The sequence below is a fragment of the Triticum dicoccoides genome, chromosome 3B (genome assembly GCF_002162155.2).
Source record: "Triticum dicoccoides isolate Atlit2015 ecotype Zavitan chromosome 3B, WEW_v2.0, whole genome shotgun sequence".
NCBI lineage: Eukaryota > Viridiplantae > Streptophyta > Magnoliopsida > Poales > Poaceae > Triticum > Triticum dicoccoides.
The window spans coordinates 82,810,344-82,818,242 of NC_041385.1; the positions used below are offsets into that span (position 1 = coordinate 82,810,344).

The 7,899-nt window shown below is 42.0% G+C and overlaps 2 long non-coding RNA genes across 10 annotated transcripts; one reads left to right on the plus strand and one right to left on the minus strand.

The window, feature by feature from the left end:
- The first annotated feature begins 1,011 nt into the window (after window positions 1-1,011).
- Window positions 1,012-2,856, plus strand: LOC119274884. The gene is made up of 3 exons (XR_005135372.1): window positions 1,012-1,916; window positions 2,353-2,648; window positions 2,735-2,856. It is a non-coding gene; the product is annotated as an uncharacterized LOC119274884 (long non-coding RNA).
- Window positions 2,857-2,872: 16 nt separating this feature from the next.
- LOC119274883 lies at window positions 2,873-7,442 on the minus strand. 9 transcript variants are annotated; one of them, XR_005135370.1, is made up of 9 exons: window positions 6,878-7,433; window positions 6,731-6,797; window positions 6,471-6,634; window positions 5,969-6,178; window positions 5,717-5,821; window positions 5,543-5,645; window positions 4,950-5,072; window positions 3,252-3,394; window positions 2,873-3,165 (listed from the first exon to the last, which is right to left on the minus strand). It is a non-coding gene; the product is annotated as an uncharacterized LOC119274883 (long non-coding RNA). The 9 variants fall into 9 exon arrangements; XR_005135364.1 differs by having other exon boundaries at window positions 3,252-4,117; window positions 5,543-5,821; window positions 6,878-7,442; XR_005135368.1 differs by having other exon boundaries at window positions 5,543-5,821; window positions 6,475-6,634; window positions 6,878-7,434.
- Between the last annotated feature and the right edge of the window lie 457 nt (window positions 7,443-7,899).

Genomic DNA, 7,899 nt, shown 5'->3' on the forward strand with positions numbered 1-7,899 from the left:
TTGCTCTAAATGGCGGAGAGTCCCATTTAAAACTATTAATGCTTTGAAATTATTTGCATTTGCTAGTAAATTTAGATTTTAGAAAACACTTAGTGTATCAATTGAAACCCTTGTAGATGAAAAGTTAAGAGGATTTCTCTTTAAAAATGTATACTGGACAATTTGGAATTGATCACATTTGCAAACATGGGATTGAAACAACGGTTTACATAACTATTACCTTTAATTTAGGATAACATATAATAAGATAGAATCAAAGATATTGTTCTTCCATAGGATTCAGTAACCTTGATTACATGAAAACATAGAGCCTATTCTTGAGCAAGGTGATGATTTAGTTAATAAATGAATGCAAATCACAAAAGTTATTAAGCTTTAGCGACTGCATAACCTTATCGATGATGGGATAAGGATATGACGGTAATGAAAGTACTCCTAGAGCAAGTATTGTAATAACCCATTTTATCATATCAAACAAATGCAAATACCTCTCATGGTATCACTTAATCACATAGTTGCATAGTCATAATTGAATAAGTACATGCCTAGTCATCAAAATTTTGTTTGATCCTAATTGAATGAGCGCATGCCTAGTCATCAAAATCCTTATCCTGACTATACGATTAGCCCATGCATTTCATACCTCCCCCACAGCTTCAATCCCAAAATTTCTGAAAGTAGTTTTGCTATCTTGAATCAAGTGCTTTTCTTTAAATTTGAGAAAATGACAGAACTGTGATATATGTGTTTTGTGACGATTCAACTACTGGAATTTCATGAAAAATTATATATAGGGGTTATATGTTATCTAGAAACTGCGGTAAAAATGTCATGCATTTCAGAATTTTATCACTTACCTACAGTTCAACCCAAAGTTGGGGAATATTTTATTTCTAATTTAAACAAAAGGGTACTTCCCAAAAACTCTTGGAAATTTTCAGAGTTATATTATATAAGCAGTAGCATCTGTGAAATTTTCTAAGATATTTTTGTAAAGTTTTGAGCACCAAAACATTTAGATCATGCTAATCTTGAGAAGCTTATGAACGAACAGAGGAGGAAGAGATGTTCCAGTCAATCTCATTTGCATTTATTTTCTTGCAACCCCTGCCTTTGACACTAACCAGTGGGTGAGTCAGCAGCGCCATATGGCAGGGATACCGGACACGCGCCCGCAAACCCCCTGCCCCTTCCCTCCTCACTTCATGTCCTCTTCTCTTGGATCCCCTCTCTCGTCTAGCTCGGCGGGGGCGCCGCCGCTCGCCGTTGCAACACCAGTCATAGGAATCGGTGGGATACGCCAACCCTCAGTCCAGATCAACATCCACGCCTCCGGCTCCGACATGCACGCTAGCTCGACGGGGTCGTGAATCGCCTCGTTTTCTGGTGCGTTCTTGCTCCTAGGTAGTTCCCCTAGCTCCATTGTTGCTCGTGTTGTCCCTTCAATGTTCATTCTGTGCCCCGACGTGCAAGAACCTCTTGGACCGAGGCCACCTTCCTCGGTTCCCTCGGCCGCCGCGGTCGTCGTCCTGACCGAACAACTCCAGGGACTGTGAGGGGCTCCTCTTTGTCCACATCTCCTCTGGACCACGGTTTCCTCCTACTTCTTCCTCGATGCTGACCGCCATTGCCACTGTCCGGAGCTCGTTGCTCTGCTCTATCCGGCCTCGCCACTAACAGCAGGGTGAGAAATTGCCTCTGTTGCTGGTGTTGTTTGCTACTTGCCGATTTCGCTGCTCTGCTGCTGTCGCTGCATGCTGCTGACTACTGTTGGTTGCTGACTTGCTGTTGATGCTTGATGATGTTAGCCGTGACCTGTGTGTAGATGAGAGAAAGAGAGATTGATTTGCTAGTGCAAGGATCTAATGAGCCAGATGCCAGCTGGTTTGATCTTTTCAGCAAACGCTATTGGGAAGGTAAAATGTTCTCTGATTATTTTTCCTGTACCCTATCAAGCCAATGACGTGGTACAAAGGAATTAGCGAGAAAGTTTTGTGTGTTATCATCTTATAGATGCAAGTAGTTTGGCAAAACAACTTCTCCCTATCATCTATGACAAAGAAAAAATGCATAGGAATAATAAAAAGAATTACTATGGATTTTATGCTCTCACATTTGCTTGATCGAAACTATCATCTCAGGGTTAGCCTAGAACTTCTCCTCGCAAACTGCTGCTACCCAGCCATGTTCTTTACAGTCCGCACTGCTACGACTAATAATTTACTCAGGCTACATAATTTGGGTAGCAATTTCTAAGTATTCCTTTCGTACCTAGTTGTGTCTGTGTCAAAATTGATGATTATGATGAAATTTCTGCTACATGTGTCCTGATATGTTTCTCATATACTGCAGTTGTGAGTGTGGGAGCGACATTGTTTCTATTTCAGCAACTTGCTGGCATAAATGCTGTCGTGTACTACTCTAGGTCCATGTTCCGCACATGCATTGCATCTGATGTTGCAGAGAGTGCTCTTGTTGGTGATGCCAATGTTTTTGGTTAGTTCGGTGTTTGTAAAGTGTATTTTGGCACTAATTTCCAATGCCTTCTTTGAGATGTATATATACTTCTCATTGGCACCATGATTGAATCTTCACTGATGGACAAGCAAGGAAGGAAGAGCCTTCTCATAACAAGATTTTTTGGAATGGTACTGCCTTTTCTACAGTAAACTGTTTGTTTATGTTTCTTCATGTGGTATGACTTAGGAATTACTGTTTTTTTTCTCTTTTGAAGGCGGCGTCGATGTTACTCTTGTCATTGTCCTTCGCCTGGAAGGCTTTGGCACCTTAGTCTGGCACTCTTGCTGTTGTTGGCACTATCCTGTAAGTGGTTTACATTCACCTAATATGGTGTTCTCCTGGCTTTTCTTTATTAATAATTTTAGCTCTTAACTAACTTCAAATCTTGATTGTAATTTTATGAGTGCGGTGTGAGCACACAACACCCACAAACCAATTTCAGTAATCTCCGTAAGCCACGTAAGTGCGGTGTGAGCACCCCACTTTAATATCTGACCCGCCTAATATACAACCAGTGTTTACTCCACCACACAATCCTTGTGTTCCAGCTTCTAATCTTCAAATCATACATCAGATGTAGCATCATCCACGACTTTGGTGTTCCTTTAGTAGCTGTAAACATCTACAAAGGTTAGATGCCAATACCTACAGGAAGTTAAGCCAGGGATTAGAAATCTAAGTTCAGTCGCAGCCCACAGGGCCTAGGGGATTGGGAAAGTTTTCGACTGTACTTGATGTGTTGGCGATATTTAAAGGCTCACACAGCCATCATTCTGTTTAAATGGGTTCCCTGGTTCTTATCAAGGGCATGTCCTAGCACGGTAATCACCTGCAGCATGGTCATTCCTCCAGAAACAGTTATTTCTGTAGAAAGCTAATAACAGAAACTTACGATTAGAAATTCAGGTGATATAGTAAGAATGCTATTAAAAAGACCATCAAACTTAACAACCGCAAAAAGATGCATTACCAAAATAAGCTTATGCTGGATTGAGATGTTACAAAAAAACAGCGAACAAGAGGATAACATGGTATCTGAGTGATTTCTGGTAGAGAACCTGACAACAACATACAGTATTCGCAAGTGTTCATAGGATTTAACAGTTAAAGGAACCGCTATAAAAGACATCAAATTACCAGACAAATGTGTAAAGGCCCCATAGCCTTGAAGTATCTCTAGCTGGCCTTTTAAGGGCTTGCACAACAAATTTATGTACGGGAGACTGATTTAAACCACCTTATATATACAGATTATAGGTTAATCCTGATAAGCTAACTATTAGGATAAGCCCAGCCAGGCTACATGAGGCTTAATCGTTTTTTGGTGAACCTTTACACTCTTGAGATTTAAAGTGTTTAGTTGTCACAAATTACAACTAACGGATAACACTTTCCTGAAAGTGAACTATTTCAAGAATGAGGTAACACAGAAAAGGAGCACACACAAGTATGGTATGAATCTTTGTGTAGCTAATAATGAAAATTATCAAATCAAAATTCTTGAAAGAATATAAATGAGTAAATTATCCAGAATGAAGCATTCAAATGATGTTGATGCCATGAATCCATCTGTAGAGCGTTGTGCATAAACAAGTACCTGAAGAATCATGCTCGATGTTATGAATCCAAATGCGCATTCACCAGCACGAGGATGGCTAATTATTGCCACTTTTTTAAATGCTGATGTATTTTGATATGTCAAATGAATAAAACACATTCTAAGAATTTTTTCTGGTTGGACAGAAGAATATTCCATCATTTTCTTCCCTCTAGTTAAGCAGCCGTGCATGATACATTATATGTCATAATGAATCGGTCTTGACTGTAAATTATTCTCTTATGAGCAGAAGAAGAAGGGTAAATTTTAGGTATGTACCCGAGGATATTAGTGCAGGGCTAAGTATCTTTTAGTCAACCTAGCAGAGGAAAAGACATGCACCTAGAGGATATAGTATCAGTGGTAAGTTTACCATGACGTTAGCTAGATCGACATTGTTCTCCTCCAAAGAAACTGATGAACTCCCTGAAGTTCTCCTCTGTTGGGAGGTTGTAGCCATTGTAAGGCCATATTGCCTTGAGAATACCATCTTTAGAAACCAACCTACCGGCGGCTAAGTATATTTTAGTAAACCTACAGTCCAGTTTTATGTGCCATGGATCATATGGCTTCCAAAAGTCAAAAAGCTAGAATAGAAGGTGTGTGTGGGACCTTTGGGCTATTACTCCTTGTCTAATTAGACAACTAAAATATGACATTGCAGGCTATAACCAACGGCAAGTTCAGACCATATGACCACCTACGTAGAACATGTTCTTCTTGAGTACAAATGGGGCTAGCTAAGGCAACATAAATCAATAGGCAGAAGTGTACTTTTCAAGACGATCTAATTTCTAAATAAATATTAGGGCAGTGGGAAACAAATTTATACCTTTCTATTTCTCCAGTAGCTCAATGTGATTATCCGCCGACGTCCCGATGATGATCGGTATGTGCCAACAGTTTTGATCACTAAAAGTTTTGCCCACCCTTTCCAATCAATAAATGTTCAAATCTGACATGTCCAAATACATAATTAATTGCTCATCCACAATTCCTTCAGATTAGTCATGTCTAAAATTAAAAGCTAAACATGAAAATTAAGCAACTGAGTTGCTTCTATATGGTTTGCTGGTAGACACACTGCGGGTTCATGACCGAGACCATGCAGTGAAGTAATGAATCATATAGAACTAAAACCCAGTTGTTTGTTACCCTCTTCGCTTCAACAGTAGTTCTGTTTTATTGAAAAAGAGGTAGCCCTCCGATTTACATTGTAATAAACTAAAGTAGTACGTGATAATCTACTCCTAAGAAAAAACAAACAAAGAAAAAAAATAGACACGCTCAGCAAACTGAAGATGACAGAATGTAGTTTTTATTTATACTGCAAAGACAGGGGCAAGCCAATAATCTGTAGGCTCGCTGGTTGTTTTCTGGAAATTTCAGCCGAATAAGCTGCAATACTTGTAAGTTGTAAAGTACCTCTCGTCAAACTGAAAACGTCTGTAGGAAATGTACATCTTCGCCTAGAACTCATAGTTACTGGAATCCTCGGCCTGAACTCTGTCTCGGGCTTTTTTTGCATCTGCAAGTGAAGAAAACATCAACACCAATATAGAACATAGATTCTAGGGAGGGAAACAAAACATCATCTACGTGCACATAGGTTGATCGCATCAGTGAACCAAGAGAGGAACTTTGCAGGGTACAATCACTCCATTGCTGAATCAACCAATCTGGCTTGCAGCTCCACTTTTGCACCTAAATATGAGTGGTGGTCAAGGAGACAACAAGAGCATACCAAATGAGAAAAACGACAGGAACACCCGATTTAGAGGGGTGTAATTAACCAATGCTTCTGCAGTCGCAGTTAGAGAGAGGGGTGAAACAGGGAAATATGAAGCTTACCAGAAACTTATTTTGAGCCTGCTGCATCTTTCAAATGGATATTGTACCCACTTCCTCCGTGGTAAGTCACATCCATATCCACACTTCAGAATCAAAACAGTAGTCTAAGTGGGGAAACAAAAACAAATAGATGTGATGTTGTCTGAGACAACTCCACGAGGCTCATGCTGCCACCAAACCGAGGGCCCTCAAAGCTCGCCGCCGTCGTACCTAAAACACACAAGGCGCACCCTTTTCAATAGTGTTGCAAGATGAAAACATCATTTGCAGCTCTCAAATAATTCAGATGAATGACATGGCATCAAACTAAACATTTACAGTGACTAAAAAAACATCACCAGCTACAAGCAGCACCAGGTTTAATATGCCATTAAATTAAACAGAGCTAACAAGTTCATTTCCCAATAGTTGTAGGAAAGTCAGACTTTCCAAAAGAAATCTATCTATCTACCACATAAATTCATCACACAAATCACACAACAGGAGACATCTCAGATTTTACCTACAAAATTCCACTATGACAATCATCACCACCTCATCGCAGGAACAACCTCCCTTCCTCTCTCGCTGTCGGCTGCCAATCCAGTCTCGCCGCCCCATCCTCGTAGCTTGCAGGCCACCCCAACCCACTCTAGTGAACATGTTTCAGTTTTCTTCTACTATCCGCTTTCAGAAAGGATCAAAGAGAACATAAGCAAAGCTACTCGTCTTGTTATGATTGACCGGAACTGTTTATTTGAAGAATTAAATTACATGGCTTACATAGATCAATCCTCCCCGTCCTTCTTGGATTTTTATCAAACACCATGTAGGCATAGAGAAAGCAAATCTGCACAAACAAAGATAGAAGCTCTAAGAGCAGGGCACTGGAAGGAGGCAAATCAGATAGAGAAAAGCATGTGCACCTACTTGAGCAGGAGGCGATGGAGCCTCGTGCAGCTTCTCCTGGTCCTCCTCGACCTCCTATGCGGCACGGCTGCCCCGACCTGCTGCTGCCGCTGCAGGGCAACGACTGGCTACTGCCCCGCCGCCTCCACACCCCAAGACGCCTTGCATGAGAGGAGGGGAGGACGCGCCGCTGGGACGAGGAGCTGGAGAAGGATGAGCAGTAGCAGGGCACAGCGGTAGTAGTGCGGGCAACAACGGTCGGAGAAGAAGGCGCGCCACGGGTTGAGGGAGGAGCTGCAGCAGCGTGCGATGGGAGGGAAAGGGGCTGGCGGCACCGCAGTGGGAAAGAGGAGATGCGCGGGGCTCGGGAGGGGATCCCTCCCGTTTTCCTCTTGCCTACCTCCCAAGCTATTGCCTCCTTGTCCAAGCGTGTGGTCCGGTACGGAGGCAGGGGAGGAGAAGGTGATGGAGGCGGTGGGGGAAGTGGTGGCGGCGGCATGGGGAAGAGGAGGGGATGGGAAGAGACGAGGGAGAGAGAGATCTTTTCCTCTGAGAAAGAGGGAGATATTTCCATCGTTTTATTTCGCTCCTTATCGCCCACCGAAACGAGGCAAACCCACGTCGTTCTTTTGATGCAGCAGGTAACCAGGTCCACCCGCCATCCGCTCGGGAAGCAATGACAAATGTAGAAAAAAACCAATGGTTGACCTGCTGCCAGCGGCCAAAAATGAGCGCCAGTAGAAAGATCGTTCGGCTCTCGATCGCTAGCGCACGCAGGTGCCCTCGCTAGGCGGGTAGCCTAGCAGTGTTTATATGTTCAATAAATTGTGTGATCACAAAATCCCTAGGCATAGGAAGTGAGTTAGATTTAAATGTGCTAGTCATATTCTTTATGATGCTCTTCTTGTGTTTCAACTCTTACCTTTTATGTGAGCATCATTGAAATCATCATGCCTAGCTAAAAGAGATTAAAGAAAAGCGCTCATTGGGAGACAACCCAATATTTATCCTTAATGTTTTCGTGTGTCCACATGATTAAGCTA